Source organism: Salmo salar, chromosome ssa26 (genome assembly GCF_905237065.1).
Source record: "Salmo salar chromosome ssa26, Ssal_v3.1, whole genome shotgun sequence".
Classification (NCBI taxonomy): Eukaryota; Metazoa; Chordata; class Actinopteri; order Salmoniformes; family Salmonidae; genus Salmo; species Salmo salar.
The window spans coordinates 39,109,619-39,135,740 of NC_059467.1; the positions used below are offsets into that span (position 1 = coordinate 39,109,619).

At 47.8% G+C, this 26,122-nt stretch overlaps 1 long non-coding RNA gene across 5 annotated transcripts in view; it reads right to left on the minus strand.

Moving 5' to 3' along the window:
* Positions 1 to 26,122, minus strand: part of LOC106562399 (elongator complex protein 4) — a 172,333-nt gene that overhangs the window by 1,527 nt on the left and 144,684 nt on the right. The gene's annotated exons all lie outside the window — the stretch shown is intronic.

Consider the following 26,122-nt stretch of genomic DNA (forward strand, 5'->3'; position numbering starts at 1 on the left):
GAGTGGGTGAGAGAGAGAGGGGAGGGGAGAGAGAAAGAGGAAAGGGTGAGAGAGTGCGAAAAAGTGAGAGGGGAGATGGAGGGGGAAAAAAGAGGGAGAGAGAGACATTATTTAATTTGTTGACAGAAACACATCAACATAGACAGTGGCACTCTCCACTCCAGTGATGTTGTGGTCACAGAGAGCCCATGTTGGGTGTAAATCAGGGCTCTCCAACGCTGTTCCTGGAGAGCTACCGTCCTGCAGGTTTTTTCTACAAATCTAATCTAGCACACCTGATTCTAATTAGCTGGTTGGAGAGAAAAGCTCCAGGAGGGTAGCTCTCCAGGAACAGGGTTGGAGAGAAAAGCTCCAGGAGGGTAGCTCTCCAGGAACAGGGTTGGAGAGAAAAGCTCCAGGAGGGTAGCTCTCCAGGAACAGGGTTGAGAGCCCTGGTGTAAGTGCTTTCAGCTGCTTTAGTACTCCCTTCTGCTCAGCACGGCCAGTGTGGAGGAAACCTGCTAGCGTGTCGCTAAATACCTCAGAGAAATTTAGCTCTGTGACATGCTCAGAGGGGACACGGTGTGTGTGTGTGCTTTGTCAAGGTGTGAATAGAGTAATGTGTATGCGTGGGATTGTAGAAGTTTGAGAATTTGTGTGGAGAGTGTGTGTGTGTAACACACTTGACTAGGGCTAATACTGGAGTCATTAGAATCAAGCTCTTTAGCAGCAAGAGTAACTTGTTCCCCAGCAGGGTTCATCTTTGGAGCTGCTCTGTGCCAACATAACACAACACAAAGACGCTAGGCTAATGAGGCCTACTCCCGTAAATCCTCAACGCTAACAACTCAACAGGCTAAGAGGGGCTGCCCTGGTCCTCTCGGAGGGTCATAACAACACAAAGACGCTAGGCTAATGAGGCCTACTCACGTAAAGCCTTATCGCTAACACGCTAACAACTCAACAGGCTAAGAGGGGCTGCCCTGGTCCTCTCGGAGGATCATAACAACACAAAGACGCTAGGCTAATGAGGCCTACTCACGTAAAGCCTTATCGCTAACACGCTAACAACTCAACAGGCTAAGAGGGGCTGCCCTGGTCCTCTCGGAGGGTCATAACAACACAAAGATGCTAGGCTAATGAGGCCTACTCACGTAAAGCCTCAACGCTAACACGCTAACAACTCAACAGGCTAAGAGGGGCTGCCCTGGTCCACCCGAGGGGTCATAAGAGTGGCCGTTAATGGCACTACAGGAACAATGTGAAGAGGAGGCGATGAGTCGGCCCAGTGTGTGTATGTGGGGTGGAGTGTTTACGGACAGAGGCTGCTTCTGAGTATCTCTGGGCTGTAAGCGATGATCTCTCGAAATTAAGATTGTGTGTGTGTGTTATCAGAGTTTATGTGTATTGGGGAAATGAGTGTGTGTACTGTATGGTGAGGAAATGTGTGGGATGGCAGTGGGCCGCTCTCCCCAGTAGAACCTAAAACCCTATAATTTACCTCAGGTGGAATCTACTAGACATCCGAAACCCAGTGGTCCACACCCCCACCCACCTCTCTTAACCCCCTGTGCCTGCCCGACCGACCCTCACCCCCTCCAGCCACGCAGCTTAAGGAGATCCCCTCTCCTCCCAGAGATCCTCATCTGTCCTCTAATGACTATGTGTTTAGGTACAGGGGTTAACAGCATGACTACATGAGATGACGTCCCACTCCAAAAAGCCTCTGGGGGTGAACATGCACATTCCACTTGGCTACAGCATTATCAGGGCTTCTAGATTGGGGCTTTACAGTTTATCTGATAAGGCTTCTTTTAATAGAACCTTTAACAAACTAGCACCATTACTGTTGCATTCAACAAAGTTTGTAGTGAAATGTTTTATTTCCTTTCTAAATGTCTATTGTAAAGGGATTCTCAGGCCCCTCCAGCTCCAGCAGCTCCTAGGTCAGCAGTCAGTCTGTCACATGGACAACTGAACCTCTCCTGTCCGGTGAACACGTCTCCTGTGTTGTCAGGGTGAAGTATGTCAGACCATAAAGATACACCATACCAATGACCTACGTGTCTGACAGGCAGCAGCAGGAAACAGGAGGAATCAGAGCCCAGAGGTTATCTATGGGCAGGTTGAGCCTGGAGACTATAGATGAGGAGCAAGAGGTTCATCTGGAGATGCTAAAGTCTAGAGAGGATGTTGTTAAGGCCATGCTTAACCTAAGGTGAGAGAGGGTAAGGACAGACGATGTCTACCGGTAGTGTCTACAGGAATGGTGAGAGAGGGTAAGGACAGACGATGTCTACCGGTAGTGCCTACAGGAATGGTGAGAGAGGGTAAGGACAGACGATGTCTACCGTAGTGCCTACAGGAATGGTGAGAGAGGGTAAGGACAGACGATGTCTACCGGTAGTGTCTACAGGAATGGTGAGAGAGGGTAAGGACAGACGATGTCTACCGTAGTGTCTACAGGAATGGTGAGAGAGGGTAAGGACAGACGATGTCTACCAGTAGTGTCTACAGGAATGGTGAGAGAGGGTAAGGACAGACGATGTCTACCGTAGTGTCTACAGGAATGGTGAGAGAGGGTAAGGACAGACGATGTCTACCGTAGTGTCTACAGGAATGGTGAGAGAGGGTAAGGACAGACGATGTCTACCGGTAGTGTCTACAGGAATGGTGAGAGAGGGTAAGGACAGACGATGTCTACCGTAGTGTCTACAGGAATGGTGAGAGAGGGTAAGGACAGACGATGTCTACCGTAGTGTCTACAGGAATGGTGAGAGAGGGTAAGGACAGACGATGTCTACCGTAGTGCCTACAGGAATGGTGAGAGAGGGTAAGGACAGACGATGTCTACCGTAGTGTCTACAGGAATGGTGAGAGAGGGTAAGGACAGACGATGTCTACCGGTAGTGTCTACAGGAATGGTGAGAGAGGGTAAGGACAGACGATGTCTACCGTAGTGTCTACAGGAATGGTGAGAGAGGGTAAGGACAGACGATGTCTACCGGTAGTGTCTACAGGAATGGTGAGAGAGGGTAAGGACAGACGATGTCTACCGTAGTGTCTACAGGAATGGTGAGAGAGGGTAAGGACAGACGATGTCTACCGGTATTGTCTACAGGAATGGTGAGAGAGGGTAAGGACAGACGATGTCTACCGGTAGTGTCTACAGGAATGGTGAGAGAGGGTAAGGACAGACGATGTCTACCGTAGTGTCTACAGGAATGGTGAGAGAGGGTAAGGACAGACGATGTCTACTGGTAGTGTCTACAGGAATGGTGAGAGAGGGTAAGGACAGACGATGTCTACCGTAGTGTCTACAGGAATGGTGAGAGAGGGTAAGGACAGACGATGTCTAAAGGTAGTGTCTACAGGAATGGTGAGAGAGGGTAAGGACAGACGATGTCTACCGGTAGTGTCTACAGGAATGGTGAGAGAGGGTAAGGACAGACGATGTCTACCGTAGTGTCTACAGGAATGGTGAGAGAGGGTAAGGACAGACGATGTCTACCGGTATTGTCTACAGGAATGGTGAGAGAGGGTAAGGACAGACGATGTCTACCGGTAGTGTCTACAGGAATGGTGAGAGAGGGTAAGGACAGACGATGTCTAGCGGTATTGTCTACAGGAATGGTGAGAGAGGGTAAGGACAGACGATGTCTACCGGTAGTGTCTACAGGAATGGTGAGAGAGGGTAAGGACAGACGATGTCTACCGTAGTGTCTACAGGAATGGTGAGAGAGGGTAAGGACAGACGATGTCTAAAGGTAGTGTCTACAGGAATGGTGAGAGAGGGTAAGGACAGACGATGTCTACCGGTAGTGCCTACAGGAATGGTGAGAGAGGGTAAGGACAGACGATGTCTACCGTAGTGTCTACAGGAATGGTGAGAGAGGGTAAGGACAGACGATGTCTAAAGGTAGTGTCTACAGGAATGGTGAGAGAGGGTAAGGACAGACGATGTCTACCGGTAGTGTCTACAGGAATGGTGAGAGAGGGTAAGGACAGACGATGTCTACCGTAGTGTCTACAGGAATGGTGAGAGAGGGTAAGGACAGACGATGTCTACCGGTAGTGTCTACAGGAATGGTGAGAGAGGGTAAGGACAGACGATGTCTACCGTAGTGTCTACAGGAATGGTGAGAGAGGGTAAGGACAGACGATGTCTACCGTAGTGCCTACAGGAATGGTGAGAGAGGGTAAGGACAGACGATGTCTACCGGTAGTGTCTACAGGAATGGTGAGAGAGGGTAAGGACAGACGATGTCTACCGGTAGTGTCTACAGGAATGGTGAGAGAGGGTAAGGACAGACGATGTCTACCGGTAGTGTCTACAGGAATGGTGAGAGAGGGTAAGGACAGACGATGTCTACCGTAGTGTCTACAGGAATGGTGAGAGAGGGTAAGGACAGACGATGTCTACCGGTAGTGTCTACAGGAATGGTGAGAGAGGGTAAGGACAGACGATGTCTACCGTAGTGTCTACAGGAATGGTGAGAGAGGGTAAGGACAGACGATGTCTACCGGTAGTGTCTACAGGAATGGTGAGAGAGGGTAAGGACAGACGATGTCTACCGGTAGTGTCTACAGGAATGGTGAGAGAGGGTAAGGACAGACGATGTCTACCGTAGTGTCTACAGGAATGGTGAGAGAGGGTAAGGACAGACGATGTCTACCGGTAGTGTCTACAGGAATGGTGAGAGAGGGTAAGGACAGACGATGTCTACCGTAGTGTCTACAGGAATGGTGAGAGAGGGTAAGGACAGACGATGTCTACCGTAGTGTCTACAGGAATGGTGAGAGAGGGTAAGGACAGACGATGTCTACCGGTAGTGCCTACAGGAACGGGTGAAGGTCATAACCCCTGGTGATTCAGGTCATTTGATACAGACTAGATGAAGTTAGCTGAATTTGACTAAGCATCACAGCACAACCATGATAGATAACAGGTTGTCAAAACATCACTGATGAACGGTCTTTTCTTTTTAGTGGGAAATAAAAGCACATTCCTACAACACCCACCCACATCATGCTACAGGGACTCCATATGCCCCCTCCACCCCTGCCAAAACTTCGCCTGTGTGACCTTTCGTGTCTCCAGCTCAGTGGAGTGTGATTGAAAAAGAAAAACAATGCATTGATCAGGCCAGGAGTCAGCCCTGCTAAGTGCACAGCAGCGGAAACTGGTTAGAGAGAAAATCAATGACATATACATCGTTCCTCAGTTGGTGAGGACAGAAAACACATCACACCGTTGTCTGGCTGTCAGACACCTACAGACCTCGCTACCTGCCTGGTGTGTGTGTGTGTGTAGGTGTGTACTGTGTGTGCGTGTTTGGCTCAGGGATCGCAGACCCCCACTGAGCATGTGTGAAGCGGAAGGTCAAACCAATCCAGAAGAGCTGCTCCCCTAACGTTTGAGTCCATGGGCAGACTCGTGCAATCGATGGCGACAAGAGAGGGAGAGGCAGCGTACCAACAGCCCTCCCTGGGGCCTCTGTGACAGCAGGTCTGAGAAGACATCTCAGACTATCAGAGAGGTGACAAACCTTCCTTGATTAAAAGTGGAAGTGACCCTATATCCATTCATTCACATGGCAGTGACAAAGACATTGCTGATACCCATTGGTATGTAGTATATACAGTATTGGTATAGATTGAAAGTGGAATTGCAGTGCAGTTACACACATTGTTTCATATAACTCACAGCTGTGATATAAGTTCCCATTAAGAGCAGTCTACGTGGTGATATGTTGGTCAGTGGATGACAGTCACACAGAGACACAGACAGACAGGCTCTCTCTGAGCCCTTTATGACCGCCACACTCCATGATGGAAACAAGGACATCCAGAAAGCCCTCTCAGACATAGGACGTGTGTGAGGTTGTGTGTGAAGTATTTTCCTGTTGCCTGGCAACCCTCAGGGGGTGGAGAAAGAGAAGGGAACAGAGGGCTGGGGGTGGGAGTGGACAGAGGGAAATAAGACCATTGGCTGGGTTGGGGGAACGGAGGACTCTGTGTGTTTGTGTGTGTGTTAGATAGAGAATGTGTGTATGTGTGCTAGCTGGTGTATGTATGCAAGTGTGTGTTAGCTAGGTTATATGTGTGTGTGTGTGTGTGTGTGTGTGTGTGTGTGTGTGTGTGTGTGTGTGTGTGTGTGTGTGTGTCCACTCCCCCGTGGCACGCAGGGGTAAAGGTCCGTGGCTCGGCTCTGCTCCACAGCCACAGGGGCTGGCTGGGCTGGGGTCGACACTGCCAATGGGGTGAGGGGTGCGACAAAGCCCCAAACGAGCGCTAAGCACTTCAAATGAGCCCTCAGGGTCAGGCCCAGAGACTGGCTTTGCCTAAGAGGGTTACTAATATCCCCCCACAATGGACAAACCCCCACAGCTTATTTACCCCCCTCCTTACACCCTGCCTCACCTCAAGCCTCAGCTACTGATGGGAGATGGCGTTCGACAGTGGGCATAGTTGGTCACTTCAGATAACAAATGGCAGGTAGAAGAGAATCTCATTACAAAGTATCTCAGAGTAGGAGTGCTGATCTAGGATCAGTTTAGCTTCCTTTGGGTTATAATGAGACTATATGGACGGGACGGGGGGGGGGTCTGATCCTAGATCAGTACTTCTACTCTGAGATGCTTTGTGAATGTGGGCCCAGGAAGAATTGCGTGTGAAAAGAAGCTGGGCTAGCATTGAAAGCAGGGGGCAGAAAAGTTCTCCAACAGAAAGACTTGTTTGGGGTCTAAGTGTGTTTATACCACTTTATGGAAGCACATTTCCATGATTCATATAGATCTGATTTGCCCCAAACAGAGCTTAGAGGGAACCAACCCGCTCTCACAAAGCAGTCCTCCACATGCGGTAAGTCGCTGCTAATGACTGCGGTACTAGGTAATCATTTAACAAGTAATTTCGTCCACATTCATTTTAGTCACACTTCTAAAAGGGCTCTGTGTTATTTATTTCACCTTTATTTAACCAGGTGGCCAGTTGAGAACAAGTTCTCATTTACAACTGCAACCTGGCCAAGATAAAGCAAAGCAGTTCGACACAAACAACACAGAGTTACACAGGGAGTAAACAAACGTACAGTGTGTGTGTGTGTGTGTGTGTGTGTGTGTGTGTGTGTGTGTGTGTCACTGGACTGCTTACAACTCTGGGAAACCCAACACTTAGTTGGAACACATAACGATTGGTAGATTGGTCAAGCTGCTCCAATCAGATTAACCGATGTAGGAACGTGCTCAGGGAAATGACATATTTACCATAAACACCTACTTAATGGACTTAGAATGTTTGGTTTGTACTTCCAAGAACATATTAGCACCGTTCATGTCACTTGCAAATTGCAAAAACTATTAGGAAACGTATGATCCTGAATCAGCCATTGAAACTATTACTAATGTGAAAACAATCTCAGCCTTAAGACTAACCACTTCATCAATTGGAATCAGGAAAGTTGGAGATAGGAACTAAGATTAAACCGTAAACATACAATACTATTCCCAATAACAAACAAAACATCAAGGCATTCCAACAACTGTAGAATATTTGTGGTGTTCGTGGGGTAATTCCACATTCAAGATGGAGGTGATGGACAACAGCCTACAGTCTGTGGAGCTTTGTTCAGTATTCATGAAAAACCACACTGGTCATATCATATATCCAAAACCAATTCCCTTCTCCTTTTCAACATTGGGATGCAGTGCAGCCAGTGTAAAAAGATTGGCTGTCCATGACACCAGTCCAATATCCCTCCCATCCACAACCCAATCTGTCCTTTAGGTCAAGGGTCAAAACCGAAAGAGAAAGTCTGCCAGCTGAAAACGTGTAGAAATGTCCCAGTCAGTCACCAGACTTGTTCATTCAGCCTACACCACCAAATCAACTCCCAAAACCTTAATCCCCCACTGCTATCGAGTTACACTACATTGTGTGGGAAAGCATTTGTCAAAGTTAGAGGACCTAGTATTAACTCAGACTAACTCAAACCCCACATAAATCAGGTGACGGTCTTTTCTATTTCAGGGACAAACTGTCGTCACATTGCAACGGCAATTTCAGAGAAAACTTCCGCTGGCCAGACAGAAAATGCAGAAGCAGCTTTAATAAAAATCCCATTACGTTGGTAATTCTAGCCCACCTTGGATATAACAAAAGCTGACGAGAAGCTCTGCCTTCCTCTTCTTTTGTGCTGGGAGAGAGAGTGTAACACGATCTCCGGCCGGTCGTGACCTCACAATAACCCTACGACTGAAGACCATTTACCTCCCTGTGGCTTGGCTCAGGAACCACCTGCTTTTGGGAATTCTAGCATGAATAGAATGTGTCAATAAAAAAACCTGTTGTTGTTTTATTTCTGTTCCGTTCAGCAACGGAGGTGGACATGACAGGGACTAGCTACCTATGAGGTGTTGGTATATTTTAGGAGGTGGACATGACAGTGACTAGCTACCTATGAGCTGTTGGTATATTTTAGGAGGTGGACATGACAGGGACTAGCTACCTATGAGCTGTTGGTATATTTTAGGAGGTGGACATGACAGGGACTAGCTACCTATGAGCTGTTGGTATATTTTAGGAGGTGGACATGACAGGGACTAGCTACCTATGAGCTGTTGGTATATTTAGGAGGTGGATATGACAGGGACTAGCTACCTATGAGCTGTTGGTATATTTTAGGAGGTGGACATGACAGTGACTAGCTACCTATGAGCTGTTGGTATATTTAGGAGGTGGACATGACAGGGACTAGCTACCTATGAGCTGTTGGTATATTTTAGGAGGTGGACATGACAGTGACTAGCTACCTATGAGCTGTTGGTATATTTTAGGAGGTGGATATGACAGTGACTAGCTACCTATGAGCTGTTGGTATATTTTAGGAGGTGGACATGACAGGGACTAGCTACCTATGAGCTGTTGGTATATTTTAGGAGGTGGACATGTCAGGGACTAGCTACCTATGAGCTGTTGGTATATTTTAGGAGGTGGACATGACAGTGACTAGCTACCTATGAGCTGTTGGTATATTTTAGGAGGTGGACATGACAGGGACTAGCTACCTATGAGCTGTTGGTATATTTTAGGAGGTGGACATGACAGGGACTAGCTACCTATGAGCTGTTGGTATATTTTAGGAGGTGGACATGACAGGGACTAGCTACCTATGAGCTGTTGGTATATTTTAGGAGGTGGACATGACAGGGACTAGCTACCTATGAGCTGTTGGTATATTTTAGGAGGTGGACATGACAGTGACAAGCTACCTATGAGCTGTTGGTATATTTAGGAGGTGGACATGACAGTGACTAGCTACCTATGAGCTGTTGGTATATTTTAGGAGGTGGACATGACAGGGACTAGCTACCTATGAGCTGTTGGTATATTTTAGGAGGTGGACATGACAGGGACTAGCTACCTATGAGCTGTTGGTATATTTAGGAGGTGGACATGACAGGGACTAGCTACCTGTGAGCTGTTGGTATATTTTAGGAGGTGGACATGACAGGGACTAGCTACCTATGAGCTGTTGGTATATTTTAGGAGGTGGACATGACAGGACTAGCTACCTATGAGCTGTTGGTATATTTTAGGAGGTGGACATGACAGGGACTAGCTACCTATGAGCTGTTGGTATATTTTAGGAGGTGGACATGACAGGGACTAGCTACCTATGAGCTGTTGGTATATTTTAGGAGGTGGACATGACAGGGACTAGCTACCTATGAGCTGTTGGTATATTTTAGGAGGTGGACATGACAGGGACTAGCTACCTATGAGCTGTTGGTATATTTTAGGAGGTGGACATGACAGTGACTAGCTACCTATGAGCTGTTGGTATATTTTAGGAGGAGGACATGACAGTGACTAGCTACCTATGAGCTGTTGGTATATTTAGGAGGTGGACATGACAGGGACTAGCTACCTATGAGCTGTTGGTATATTTTAGGAGGTGGACATGACAGTGACTAGCTACCTATGAGCTGTTGGTATATTTTAGGAGGTGGACATGACAGTGACTAGCTACCTATGAGCTGTTGGTATATTTTAGGAGGTGGACATGACAGTGACTAGCTACCTATGAGCTGTTGGTATATTTTAGGAGGTGGACATGACAGTGACTAGCTACCTATGAGCTGTTGGTATATTTTAGGAGGTGGACATGACAGGGACTAGCTACCTATGAGCTGTTGGTATATTTTAGGAGGTGGACATGACAGGCACTAGCTACCTATGAGCTGTTGGTATATTTTAGGAGGTGGACATGACAGGGACTAGCTACCTATGAGCTGTTGGTATATTTTAGGAGGACATGACAGGGACTAGCTACCTATGAGCTGTTGGTATATTTTCGGAGGACATGACAGGGACTAGCTACCTATGAGCTGTTGGTATATTTTAGGAGGTGGACATGACAGTGACTAGCTACCTATGAGCTGTTGGTATATTTTAGGAGGTGGACATGACAGTGACTAGCTACCTATGAGCTGTTGGTATATTTTAGGAGGACATGACAGGGACTAGCTACCTATGAGCTGTTGGTATATTTAGGAGGTGGACATGACAGTGACTAGCTACCTATGAGCTGTTGGTATATTTTAGGAGGTGGACATGACAGTGACTAGCTACCTATGAGCTGTTGGTATATTTTAGGAGGACATGACAGGGACTAGCTACCTATGAGCTGTTGGTATATTTTAGGAGGTGGACATGACAGGGACTAGCTACCTATGAGCTGTTGGTATATTTTAGGAGGTGGACATGACAGTGACTAGCTACCTATGAGCTGTTGGTATATTTTAGGAGGTGGACATGACAGGGACTAGCTACCTATGAGCTGTTGGTATATTTAGGAGGTGGACATGACAGGGACTAGCTACCTATGAGCTGTTGGTATATTTAGGAGGTGGACATGACAGGGACTAGCTACCTATGAGCTGTTGGTATATTTTAGGTGGACATGACAGGGACTAGCTACCTATGAGCTGTTGGTATATTTAGGAGGTGGACATGACAGGGACTAGCTACCTATGAGCTGTTGGTATATTTTAGGAGGACATGACAGTGACTAGCTACCTATGAGCTGTTGGTATATTTAGGAGGTGGACATGACAGGGACTAGCTACCTATGAGCTGTTGGTATATTTTAGGAGGACATGACAGGGACTAGCTACCTATGAGCTGTTGGTATATTTTAGGAGGTGGACATGACAGGGACTAGCTACCTATGAGCTGTTGGTATATTTTAGGAGGTGGACATGACAGTGACTAGCTACCTATGAGCTGTTGGTATATTTAGGAGGTGGACATGACAGGGACTAGCTACCTATGAGCTGTTGGTATATTTAGGAGGTGGACATGACAGGGACTAGCTACCTATGAGCTGTTGGTATATTTTAGGAGGTGGACATGACAGGGACTAGCTACCTATGAGCTGTTGGTATATTTAGGAGGTGGACATGACAGGGACTAGCTACCTATGAGCTGTTGGTATATTTTAGGAGGTGGACATGACAGTGACTAGCTACCTATGAGCTGTTGGTATATTTTAGGAGGACATGACAGGGACTAGCTACCTATGAGCTGTTGGTATATTTTAGGAGGTGGACATGACAGGGACTAGCTACCTATGAGCTGTTGGTATATTTAGGAGGTGGACATGACAGTGACTAGCTACCTATGAGCTGTTGGTATATTTAGGAGGTGAGAGAGAAACAGAGAAAGAAACAGAGGGGACAATTAGGATGGATCTCATGTTTCAGTCATGAGAAGATGCCACACCCTTTCTCTAACTGAACTGAAAGTAATCTATTCTCTGTGTCACCTGCCTGTCTGAGTGACCCAAGGTAACCACAGACACAGGCACAGACAGACGAACACAGCAATGTTGTCGTAAGCATCACATTATACTTACAGAGAGAAACTGAAACTAAAAAGGTCCATTATGTTACTCGTAGCACCTTTAATAGTAGACAAGACTTGGATCTGAGCTGGGTCTTTGTCAGGTCCAACAGACAGAGACACGGCAACAGCCAGAGACACAGACGGAGACACGGCAACAGCCAGAGACACAGACGGAGACACGGCAACAGACAGATTCACAGACGGAGACACGGCAACAGCCAGAGACACAGACGGAGACACGGCAACAGACAGAGACACAGACGGAAACACGGCAACAGACAGATGCACAGACGGAGACGCAGCAACAGACAGAGACACAGACGGAGACACGGCAACAGACAGATGCACAGAAGGAGACACGGCAACAGACAGAGACACAGACGGAGACACGGCAACAGACAGATGCACAGACGGAGACGCAGCAACAGACAGAGACACAGACGGAGACACGGCAACAGACAGAGACACAGACGGAGACACGGCAACAGACAGATGCACAGACGGAGACACGGCAACAGACAGATGCACAGACGGAGACACGGCAACAGACAGAGACACAGACGGAGACACGGCAACAGACAGATTCACAGACGGAGACACGGCAACAGACAGAGACACAGACGGAGACACGGCAACAGACAGAGACACAGACGGAGACGCAGCAACAGACAGATTCACAGACGGAGACACAGCAACAGACAGAGACACAGACGGAGACACGGCAACAGACAGAGACACAGACGGAGACGCAGCAACAGACAGAGACACAGACGGAGACGCAGCAACAGACAGATTCACAGACGGAGACACGGCAACAGACAGAGACACAGACGGAGACACGGCAACAGACAGATGCACAGACGGAGACGCAGCAACAGACAGAGACACAGACGGAGACGCAGCAACAGACAGAGACACAGACGGAGACGCAGCAACAGACAGAGACACAGACAGAGACACGGCAACAGCCAGAGACACAGACGGAGACGCAGCAACAGACAGAGACACAGACGGAGACACGGCAACAGACAGAGACACAGACGGAGACACGGCAACAGACAGAGACACAGACGGAGACACGGCAACAGACAGAGACACAGACGGAGACACGGCAACAGACAGATGCACAGACGGAGACACGGCAACAGACAGAGACACAGACGGAGACACGGCAACAGACAGAGACACAGACGGAGACGCAGCAACAGACAGAGACACAGACGGAGACGCTGCAACAGACAGAGACACAGACGGAGACACGGCTCAGTGGCTAATGTTTCAGACAGACAAGGCAGGAGGACGAGCTAGGAATATTCTGGGGGTAATTATAGTCCAGAAATTGGAATGAAAGGGATGGGACTAATTCTTAACAAACTATTCCATTGAATTCAACTTGTTAAAACAGGAAACTGATGAGATGCAATTATTTCTGGAGGGTTTTTAATTTCAAATGGAATGTTTGTGTTTCTCTTGAGTAGACCTCACGCTCCATGCCTCTGAAATCCAAGACGAAAAACTTGCATCGGTTGCAAATTCAGACACATTTGTCCTAAACGGTGATCATGTTCCTGAAATAAGACCCATGAAACATTACAGTTGTGTGAAAAACCTGCCTGAAGCGGCATAAAAGATGTAACTACTAGTGCAAGAGGGCAGACGAAGCACAACAGAAGACAATAACATCATCATCATCACCATCTCCCCCTACACCATGGATGGACAACTGGCTGCCGCGGACCCCTTTTGAAGGCCCTCAAATCAATCTCAGTCTGGGTCTCAGCTGACTGTTGCCAGTGACAGTAGTGGAACACACAGGCTGTAATTTAGAAAGGTGTTTAAACATCAACAGTTTTCCTGCTTGAGCCAGAGACTGACCAGTTAGCCCACGTCAGGTAACAGTTTTAGATTGCTAAGTTAGTTTAGCGGCCAGCGATCTAAACGTGTTATCATGGTTGAATTACCGGCCGGGGGCCCCCATTGATTTTCTTAGTCAGTCTCACACAGATATATTCAAAATGGCAAACATTTCTCTCCCCCCTATGGCAAAATGAGTAGTACATGAAATTCTATGTATGTGAGTAAGCAAACCCGCGAGCAACTGCAGCCCCTCATGATGAGGTCAGATGTTTTTGTGGCCCCCACCCCCATCAAAGTTACCCATCCCTGCCCTACACTATCTTCTGGGTTCCTCTGGCCAGCCCCGTCAGTAGCCTTGAGGTAGCCAGCTCAGTCAGTAGCTTTAAGGGGGAGTGCAGGGTCGGGCCATTTTTAGCTGCTTTCAGTTTCATTTTGTTTCGTTTCTTTTTAGAGGGCAGTGCTAGCTTTGACCTTGGGCAATATAGTGTTAGGGAGCAATGGGTGAGAGTATGATGACCCCAGTGGGGGAAGAGGAGGGGGTGACGTTGGCGTTATGGATTGAGGCACAGTCAGTGGGTGGCCAGGCAGACGTTGGACCCTGGGGTGACATGGAGCCCAGGGACGGGGCAAGACGGGGTGGAAGGGGGTAGAGGGCGCGGGGTACAAACACGTTTAAGTGTTGCCTTCACTTCCAATAGGCCCATAGCAGAGTACATGGCTGCATAGGTTATGACAGCATATCTGGGAGACCTCTAGCCCCAAATACACATTTTAACCCTCAAACCATGACTTTGATACCATAGTACTGTATAACAATGAAGAGTAACACAGACACATCTGGTATGCACATATTTCCCTCTGTATTCTAGGAATGTCAGACACTGAAATCAGTACTAAGGTTTAAAATGGCTCTGTATAAAAGGATAGAGCGAAGACTGAAAAAGCTTGGACATCCTCGTCTATCCTTCACATCAGGTCAGTCAGCAAGCCTGTGGATATCTTAGTCTCAAACACCACTGTTAGACCATAAACAATGTAACCAGTTTCTCTCTTATAAGTTACAAAGCCTTTTGGCCCTCTAGGTGAATTCACATGGATCAAGCTAACATTCCATAGAACTCAATCTCCCACAGTGCATCATCTCAGGTTGTGGGTTGAGGAAGCCTCTGCCCTCTGATTCTTTCTCATAGCATCAGTCACTATGAATGAAATACAGGGCAGATTTACTAGGGCTGTTTTATCATGGCTTATTAATGCTTTTCAGTGCACACATACACACACACTGACCTCAGATGTGACAGAGTGATATTTACAATGTGAATTCACAGAGCTGACTCGGGCAACTTGGCCTTCCTAAAAAAAACATAATTCCTCTCCTCTCCTCTCCTCTCCTCTCCTCTCCTCTCCTCTCCTCTCCTCTCCTCTCCTCTCCTCTCCTCTCCTCTCATCTCATCTCATCTCATCTCATCTCATCTCATCTCATCTCATCTCATCTCATCTCATCTCATCTCATCTCATCTCCTCTCCTCTCCTCTCCTCTCCTCTCCTCTCCTCTCCTCTCCTCTCCTCTGACTGGGGGTTCACAAACAGTTTACAGGAATTACGTTTGACAAATAAAAGGTGGTAATGACTTTACTGTGTCAGATGGGGTAAGATGTTGACCCCTCAGAAGTGAAGAGGATAGCTCTCAGAAAAACATTTATGTGGCACTGACTAAGGACTGGGAAGAGAAGGAGAGAGGAGGAGAGAACGAGGGAAGAGAAGGGGAGAGGAGGAGAGGAGGAGAGAGGGAGAGAACGAGGGAAGAGAAGGGGAGAGGAGGAGAGGAGGAGAGAGGGAGAGAACGAGGGAAGAGAAGGGGAGAGGAGGAGGGGGGAGAGGGAGAGAACGATGGAAGAGAAGGGGAGAGGAGGAGAGAACGAGGGAAGAGAAGGGGAGAGGAGAGAACGAGGGATGAGAAGGGGAGAGAGGGAGAGAACGAGGGAAGAGAAGGGGAGAGGAGGAGAGAGGGAGAGAACGAGGGAAGAGAAGGGGAGAGGAGGAGAGGAGGAGAGAGGGAGAGAACGAGGGAAGAGAAGGGGAGAGGAGGAGAGGAGAGAGGGAGAGAACGAGGGAAGAGAAGGGGAGAGAGGGAGAGAACGAGGGAAGAGAAGGGGAGAGGAGGAGAGAACGAGGGAAGAGAAGGGGAGAGAGGGAGAGAACGAGGGAAGAGAAGGGGAGAGGAGGAGAGAGGGAGAGAACGAGGGAAGAGAAGGGGAGAGGAGGAGAGGAGGAGAGAGGGAGAGAACGAGGGAAGAGAAGGGGAGAGGAGGAGAGGAGGAGAGAGGGAGAGAACGAGGGAAGAGAAGAGGAGAGGAGGAGAGGAGGAGAGAGGGAGAGAACGAGGGAAGAGGAGGAGAGAGGAGGAGAGAACGAGGGAAGAGGAGGGGAGAGAAGGAGAGGAGGAGAGAGGGAGAGAACGAGGGAAGAGAAGGGGAGAGGAGGAGAGGAGGAGAGAGGGAGAGAACGAGAGAAGAGGAGGGGAGAGGAGGAGAGGAGGAGAGAGGGAGAGAACGAGGGAAGAGGAGGGGAGAGGAGATAAATGGAGAGAGCAGGAAAGGATGAGAGGTGAGATGAGGAAATGATAAGAGAGGGACCAGAGGTGTAGAAAGGTGAGTGTGAAGAGAGGCTAGTTTTCCACAGTAAGTGTGTTCCCTTCCCTCATTGACTCCAAATTGATTTGCATCCATAGAGCCGATATTTCATCCATTGAGCCAATATTTCATCCATTGAGCCAATATTTCATCCATAGAGCCGATATTTCATCCATAGAGACGATATTTCATCCATAGAGACGATATTTCATCCATAGAGACGATATTTCATCCATAGGGTAACTGCTGTCAGAAAGCATCCCAATGTATTGTGAGTGCTCTGTGTGTGTGTGTGTGTAAGTAACAGTCCACACTCCTCTCCTTTATCCAAGCTCAGAAGCGTGATCACCAGCCTAATGAGGCAGCAGCTAGTTCAGCTGTCTAGACAACAGCAGAGGAGGAGAGGAACAGAGGCGGAGGGGATGGGGGGATGAGTTGGTGAGAGGAGGTAAAGATGAAGGGATGGAGTAAAAGGCTGAGGAGAATGAGTGGGAAAGGGGGAAGAGGGGAAGTGGAGGACAAGAGGGAGGAGGATGGCAGAGGCAGGAGAGAGAGGTTGTTGTAAGAGGGATGAGGAATAGAAGGAATGTTCCGGCCTGGAGGAACAGAAGTAGAGGAGAACAGCAGACAGCTCCTTTCTGTAGAAGACATGTGGAGGAGGCAGGAGATCAGGATATAAAGGGTTTGAGTGTGTGTTTGAGTGTGTGTGGTACCGTCTCTTGGAGTGTCTGTTTATGGGATGAATGTCTAAGACCAAGTGTGTGGTCAGTGTGTATGTGGTCAGTGTGTATGTGGTCAGTGTATATGTGGTCAGTGTGTATGTGGTCAGTGTGTGTGTGGTCAGTGTGTATGTGGTCAGTGTGTATGTGGTCAGTGTGTGTGTGGTCAGTGTGTGTGTGGTCAGTGTGTGTGTGGTCAGTGTGTATGTGGTCAGTGTGTGTGTGGTCAGTGTGTATGTGGTCAGTGTGTATGTGGTCAGCCTGTATGTATGTGGTCAGTGTGTATGTGGTCAGTGTGTATGTGGTCAGAGTGTATATGGTCAGCGTGTGTGTGGTCAGCGTGTATGTGGTCAGCGTGTATGTGGTCAGTGTGTGTGTGGTCAGTGTGTGTGTGGTCAGAGTGTGTGTGGTCAGCGTGTATGTGGTCAGAGTGTATGTGGTCAGCGTGTATGTGGTCAGTGTGTATGTGGTCAGTGTGTATGTGGTCAGTGTGTGTGGTCAGTGTGTGTGTGTGGTCAGTGTGTATGTGGTCAGTGTGTGTGTGGTCAGTGTGTGTGTGGTCAGTGTGTGTGTGGTCACTGTGTGTGTGGTCAGTGTGTGTGTGGTCAGTGTGTATGTGGTCAGTGTGTATGTGGTCAGTGTGTATGTGTGGTCAGTGTGTATGTGGTCAGTGTGTGTGTGTGGTCAGTATGTGTGTGTGGTCAGTGTGTATGTGGTCAGTGTGTATGTGGTCAGTGTGTGTGTGGTCAGTGTGTATGTGGTCAGTGTGTGTGTGGTCAGTGTGTGTGTGGTCAGTGTGTATGTGGTCAGTGTGTATGTGGTCAGTGTGTGTGTGGTCAGTGTGTATGTGGTCAGTGTGTGTGTGGTCAGTGTGTATGTGGTCAGTGTGTATGTGGTCAGTGTGTATGTGGTCAGTGTGTATGTGTGGTCAGTGTGTATGTGGTCAGTGTGTATGTGGTCAGTGTGTATGTGGTCAGTGTGTGTGTGGGGTCAGTGTGTGTGTGGTCAGTGTGTATGTGGTCAGTGTGTATGTGGTCAGTGTGTGTGTGGTCAGTGTGTATGTGGTCAGTGTGTATGTGGTCAGTGTGTATGTGGTCAGTGTGTGTGTGGTCAGTGTGTATGTGGTCAGTGTGTGTGTGGTCAGTGTGTATGTGGTCAGTGTGTATGTGGTCAGTGTGTATGTGGTCAGTGTGTGTGTGGTCAGTGTGTATGTGGTCAGTGTGTGTGTGGTCAGTGTGTATGTGGTCAGTGTGTATGTGGTCAGTGTGTGTGTGGTCAGTGTGTATGTGCGTGTCTATGTGATTGACTGTGGCGTGAATAAAAATGGCTGGGTGCAATCTATCACCAGTTGATTGTCCCCATAAGAAAGGAACCCCTTTTGGCTGAGAGGACAGCCCTTGTGGGGACAAAGACCAGCATACTGGGGACTTCATAGGACTGGCTGAAAAGGTGTTGCCCAGAGCAACCCCATTCACAGCAACAGGCATGCAGGCCACGGTCAGTCATTGGTGCTGACTTGGACCAGCCGGCCCACAGAGACACATTGACCAGGGTGGTATTCAGACCAGCCGGCCCACAGACACATTGACCAGGGTGGTATTCAGACCAGCCGGCCCACAGACACATTGACCAGGGTGGTATTCAGACCAGCCGGCCCACAGAGACCAGGGTGGTATTCAGACCAGTAGGCACAGAGACACATTGACCAGGGTGGTATTCAGACCAGTAGGCACAGAGACCCTTTTCTGTTGCAAAATGTTTTTCTACGGTTTGCACTAATGAATGCATACCAGCCTAGAGCCTATGAAGAAAGACATTGAGGCTAACAGGTTGATAGTGTGAACTCTGGCTTTGAAGAAAGACATTCAGGCTATCAGGCTGGCAGTGTGAACTCTGCATCTGTATAGTACCCATTTCAATCTGGCTCAGTTAGTAGAGCACGGTCCTCTGTAGCTCAGTTAGTAGAGCACGGTCCTCTGTAGCTCAGTTAGTAGAGCCCGGTCCTCTGTAGCTCAGTTAGTAGAACACGGTCCTCTGTAGCTCAGTTAGTAGAGCACGGTCCTCTGTAGCTCAGTTAGTAGAGCCCGGTCCTCTGTAGCTCAGTTAGTAGAGCACGGTCCTCTGTAGCTCAGTTAGTAGAGCACGGTCCTCTGTAGCTCAGTTAGTAGAGCACGGTCCTCTGTAGCTCAGTTAGTAGAGCACGGTCCTCTGTAGCTCAGTTAGTAGAGCACGGTCCTCTGTAGCTCAGTTAGTAGAGCACGGTCCTCTGTAGCTCAGTTAGTAGAGTACGGTCCTCTGTAGCTCAGTTAGTAGAGCACGGTCCTCTGTAGCTCAGTTAGTAGAACACAGTCCCCTGTAGCTCAGTTGGTAGAGCACGGTCCTCTGTAGCTCAGTTAGTAGAGCACGGTCCTCTGTAGCTCAGTTAGTAGAGCACGGTCCTCTGTAGCTCAGTTAGTAGAGCCCGGTCCTCTGTAGCTCAGTTAGTAGAGCACGGTCCTCTGTAGCTCAGTTAGTAGAGCACGGTCCTCTGTAGCTCAGTTAGTAGAGCACTGTCCTCTGTAGCTCAGTTAGTAGAGCACGGTCCTCTGTAGCTCAGTTAGTAGAGCACGGTCCTCTGTAGCTCAGTTAGTAGAGCCCGGTCCTCTGTAGCTCAGTTAGTAGAACACGGTCCTCTGTAGCTCAGTTAGTAGAGCCCGGTCCTCTGTAGCTCAGTTAGTAGAGCACAGTCCTCTGTAGCTCAGTTAGTAGAGCACGGTCCTCTGTAGCTCAGTTAGTACAGCATGGTCCTCTGTAGCTCAGTTAGTAGAGCACGGTCCTCTGTAGCTCAGTTAGTAGAGCACGGTCCTCTGTAGCTCAGTTAGTAGAGCATGGTCCTCTGTAGCTCATTTAGTAGAACATGGTCCTCTGTAGCTCAGTTAATAGAGCACGGTCCTCTGTAGCTCAGTTCGTAGAGCACGGTCCTCTGTAGCTCAGTTACAGTGAGGGAAAAAAGTATTTGATCCCCTGCTGATTTTGTACGTTTGCCCACTGACAAAGAAATTATCAGTCTATAATTTTAATGGTAGGTTTATTTGAACAGTGAGAGACAGAATAACAACAAAAAAATCCAGAAAAACCCATGTCAAAAATGTTATAAATTGATTTGCATTTTAATGAGGGAAATAAGTATTTAACCCCCTCTCAATCAGAAAGATTTCTGGCTCCCAGGTGTCTTTTATACAGGTAATGAGCTGAGATTAGGAGCACACTCTTAAAGGGAGTGCTCCTAATCTCAGTTTGTTACCTGTATAAAAAGACACCTGTCCACAGAAGCAATCAATCAATCAGATTCCAAACTTTCCACCATGGCCAAGACCAAAGAGCTCTCCAAGGATGTCAGGGACAAGATTGTAGACCTACACAAGGCTGGAATGGGCTACAAGACCATCGCCAAGCAGCTTGGTGAGAAGGTGACAACGGTTGGTGCGATTATTCACAAATGGAAGAAACACAAAAGAACTGTCAATCTCCCTCGACCTGGGGCTCCATGCAAGATCTCACCTCGTGGAGTTGCAATGATCATGAGAACGGTGAGGAATCAGCCCAGAACTACATGCGAGGATCTTGTCAATGATCTCAAGGCAGCTGGGACCATAGTCACCAAGAAAACAATTGGTAACACACTACACCGTGAAGAACTGAAATCCTGCAGCGCCCGCAAGGTCCCCCTGCTCAGGAAAGCACAAATACATGCCCGTCTGAAGTTTGCCAATGAACATCTGAATGATTCAGAGGACAACTGGGTGAAAGTGTTGTGGTCAGATGAGACCAAAATGGAGCTCTTTGGCATCAACTCAACTCGCCGTGTTTGGAGGAGGACGAATGCTGCCTATGACCCCAAGAACACCATCCCCACCGTCAAACATGGAGGTGGAAACATTATGCTTTGGGGGTGTTTTTCTGCTAAGGGGACAAGACAACTTCACCGTATCAAAGGGACGATGGACGGGGCCATGTACCGTCAAATCTTGGGTGAGAACCTCCTTCCCTCAAGCCAGGGCATTGAAAATGGGTCGTGGATGGGTATTCCAGCATGACAATGACCCAAAACACACGGCCAAGGCAACAAAGGAGCGGCTCAAGAAGAAGCACATTAAGGTCCTGGAGTGGCCTAGCCAGTCTCCAGACCTTAATCCCATAGAAAATCTTTGGAGGGAGCTGAAGGTTCAAGTTGCCAAACGTCAGTCTCGAAACCTTAATGACTTGGAGAAGATCTGCAAAGAGGAGTGGGACAAAATCCCTCCTGAGATGCGTGCAAACCTGGTGGCCAACTACAAGAAACGTCTGACCTCTGTGATTGCCAACAAGGGTTTTGCCACCAAGTACTTGGTCATGTTTTGCAGAGGGGTCAAATACTTATTTCCCTCATTAAAATGCGAATCCTTTTATAAAATTTTTGCCATGCGTTTTTCTGAATTTTTTTGTTGTTATTCTGTCTCTCACTGTTCAAATAAACCTACCATTAAAATTATAGACTGATCATTTCTTTGTCAGTGGGCAAATGTACAAAATCAGCAGGGGATCAAATACTTTTTTCCCTCACTGTAGTAGAGCATGACTCGCAATGCTAGGACAGTCTGTTCGATTCCCGGGACCAGCCATATGTACAAAATATATGCTCACCTGACTTTAAGTGGCTTTGGATAAAATGGTCTGCTAAATGGGATATTTAGCTCCTCTGTCTCTTTCTTAGAAGCTTGAATCTATAGATTTGACATGAAAGTATTGAACATGAGAATTATTGATGTATCTTAAACTATGCAGCTACAGTACCCAACGATATGTATGACCCAACAAATAAAGTGATGATCTTTTCCACTGGGATACATGTAATGGGATGATGCATTCATGTGTAGTTAATTACAGCAATCCAGCCTATAGTGCTAATAGTGCTACAGTACTACTCAGTCAGTTCACATATGGCCAAAACACATTACACACAATGGTTGATAGGGGAAACCCTGTTACCATAAAAGAGAGACAGACATCACATGTGGGACCTTCCATAGCACAGAGTGCCTTGAGTATGACTCCACCCTACTCCTCTGGGTAGTGACACTGAAAGGGGAGGTCATGTCTTTAACAGTTACAGCGAGCTGTGGGAGAGAGGAGAGCTATGAGAAGAGAGATCTTAGTCTCGTAGTAGAGTTCCACTGGGATGACTGGGAGCTGGGCTTGCTGTGCTCTACTAACCCACTAAACCCTGATCACACTCAGCTAGGGAGACGGCATCAGGTCCAATTACCATCACTACTGTCAGTGATATCAACACACTACCACACGGGATGGAGTTACAGGGTGTAAACTAAGGCAGGGCGGAGTTACAGGGTTGAAACCAAAGTAAGACGGAGTTACAGGGTGTAAACTAAGGTAGGGCGGAGTTACATGGTGTAAACTAAGGTAGGGCGGAGTTACATGGTGTAAACTAAGGCAGGACGGAGTTACTGTGTGTAAACTAAGGCAGGACGGAGTTACAGCGTGTAAACTAAGGCAGGACGGAGTTACAGGGTGTAAACTAACACAGGACGGAGTTACAGGGTGTAAACTAACACAGGACGGAGTTACAGGGTGTAAACTAACGCAGGACGGAGTTACAGGGTGTAAACTAACGCAGGACGGAGCTACAGGGTGTAAACTAACGCAGGACGGAGTTACAGGGTGTAAACTAACACAGGACGGAGTTACAGGGTGTAAACTAACGCAGGATGGAGTTACATGGTGTAAACTAACGCAGGACAGTTACAGGGTGTAAACTAACGCAGGACGGAGTTACAGGGTGTAAACTAACGCAGGACGGAGTTACAGGGTGTAAACTAACGCAGGACGGAGTTACAGGGTGTAAACTAACGCAGGACGGAGTTACAGGGTGTAAACTAACGCAGGACGGAGTTACAGGGTTGAAACTAACGCAGGACGGAGTTACAGGGTGTAAACTAATGCAGGACGGAGTTACAGGGTTGAAACTAACACAGGACGGAGTTACATGGTGTAAACTAACGCAGGACAGTTACAGGGTGTAAACTAAAGCAGGACGGAGTTACAGGGTGTAAACTAAGGCAGGACGGAGTTACAGGGTCTAAACTAACGCAGGACGGAGTTACATGGTGTAAACTAACGCAGGACGGAGTTACAGGGTGTAAACTAAGGCAGGACGGAGTTACAGGGTGTAAACTAATGCAGAAAGAGAGATGGAAAATAGTTCCAAAGGTGGAATGATACATAAGTGGAAATGGAATAATTGAAGTCCAGATTTAAGTCATGAAATTGTTGTTAACAGCAAGGCTCCACCTAACATAGGAATAGCTAGACGAGGTTTACCTTGCTGTAAACTACAACACTTCTCAGACAAACAGAATAACCAGACAGTATAACCCTGTTTTACCCTTCCCCCTGAGCCTCCAATCGCTCCATCTCTCCACCTCCCTTCCTCCATCCATCCTCTCTACCTCCCTCCCTATGGGCAGGTGGCTGGGCTGTGGAAATATAGCCAGAGCTAGGAGAGGTGCACCCTGGGTAGATGGTGGACACAGCCAGTCACCTTTAGGGTGTACAACGATGTCAGAGGGAATGAGGCATCACCTCGGCCACCTTGTCAAAAAATTCACTGCCCTCCATTCTCGCCACACCCCCAAGCTCCTGAAACCGCCAAACATGGTGTGTGTTTTACCGTTCCCACATTTAGCCTGAAACACACCTGCTATCGTCTGACCCACAGCACTGGCTGGGTGTTAATTGTGAAACATTACTATGGTCATTAAAACATTGAGACAGAGCCATGGGCAAGTAACCTACTTACTAAAGTTTAAATCAGACAGACAGTGTTAAATGTATGAGGTACCCTCTCTGGTCATGACACCTACAGTAGCTGTATGTGGTACCCTCTCTGGTCATGACACCTACAGTAGCTGTATGAGATACAATCTCTGGTCATGACAGTGGCTGTATACAGTAGCTGTATGTGATAACCTCTCTGGTCATGACACCTACAGTAGCTGTATGTGGTACCCGCTCTGGTCATGACACCTACAGTAGCTGTATGTGATACCCTCTCTGGTCATGACAGTAGCTGTATACAGTAGCTGTATGTGATACCCTCTCTGGTCATGACAGTGGCTGTATACTGTAGCTGTATGTGATACCCTCTCTGGTCATGACAGTAGCTGTATACAGTAGCTGTATGTGGTACCCTCTCTGGTCATGACAGTAGCTGTATGTGATACCCTCTCTGGTCACGACAGTGGCTGTATACAGTAGCTGAATGTGATACCCTCTTTGGTCATGACACCTACAGTAGCTGTATGTGGTACCCTCTCTGGTCATGACACCTACAGTAGCTGTATGTGGTACCCTCTCTGGTCATGACAGTAGCTGTATGTGATACCCTCTCTGGTCACGACAGTGGCTGTATACAGTAGCTGTATGTGATACCCTCTCTGGTCATGACAGTAGCTGTATGTGATACCCTCTCTGGTCATGACACCTACAGTAGCTGTATGTGATACCCTCTCTGGTCACGACAGTAGCTGTATACAGTAGCTGTATGTGATACCCTCTCTGGTCATGACAGTAGCTGTATGTGATACCCTCTCTGGTCACGACAGTGGCTGTATACAGTAGCTGTATGTGGTACCTTCTCTGGTCATGACAGTAGCTGTATACAGTAGCTGTATGTGGTACCCTCTCTGGTCATGACAGTAGCTGTATACAGTAGCTGTATGTGATACCTTCTCTGGTCATGACAGTAGCTGTATGAGATACCCTCTCTGATCATGACACCTACAGTAGCTGAATGTGATACCCTCTTTGGTCATGACACCTACAGTAGCTGTATGTGGTACCCTCTCTGATCATGACACCTACAGTAGCTGTATGTGGTACCCTCTCTGGTCATGACACCTACAGTAGCTGTATACAGTAGCTGTATGTGATACCCTCTCTGGTCATGACACCTACAGTAGCTGTATGTGATACCCTCTCTGATCATGACACCTACAGTAGCTGTATGTGATACCCTCTCTGGTCATGACAGTAGCTGTATGTGGTACCCTCTCTGGTCATGACACCTACAGTAGCTGTATGTGATACCCTCTCTGGTCATGACAGTAGCTGTATGAGATACCCTCTCTGATCATGACACCTACAGTAGCTGCATGTGACACCATCTCTGGTCATGACAGTAGCTGTATACAGTAGCTGTATGTGATACCCTCTCTGGTCATGACAGTAGCTGTATACAGTAGCTGTATGTGGTACCCTGTCTGGTCATGACAGTAGCTGTATACAGTAGCTGTATGTGATACCCTCTCTGGCCATGACAGTAGCTGTATGTGATACCCTCTCTGGTCATGACAGTAGCTGTATACAGTAGCTGTATGTGATACCCTCTCTGGTCATGACAGTAGCTGTATGTGATACCCTCTCTGGTCATGACAGTAGCTGTATACAGTAGCTGTATGTGATACCCTCTCTGGTTATGACAGTAGCTGTATACAGTAGCTGTATGTTATACCCTCTCTGGTCATGACAGTAGCTGTATACAGTAGCTGTATGTGGTACCCTGTCTGGTCATGACAGTAGCTGTATACAGTAGCTGTATGTGATACCCTCTCTGGCCATGACAGTAGCTGTATGTGATACCCTCTCTGGTCATGACACCTACAGTAGCTGTATGTGATACCCTCTCTGGTCATGACAGTAGCTGTATGTGATACCCTCTCTGGTCATGACACCTACAGTAGCTGTATGTGATACCCTCTCTGGTCATGACATCTACAGTAGCTGAATGTGGTACCCTCTCTGGTCATGACAGTAGCTGAATGTGGTAGCCTCTCTGGTCATGACACCTACAGTAGCTGTATACAGTAGCTGTATGTGATACCCTCTCTGGTCATGACAGTAGCTGTATGTGGTACCCACTCTGGTCATGACACCTACAGTAGCTGTATACAGTAGCTGTATGTGATACCCTCTCGGGTCATGACACCT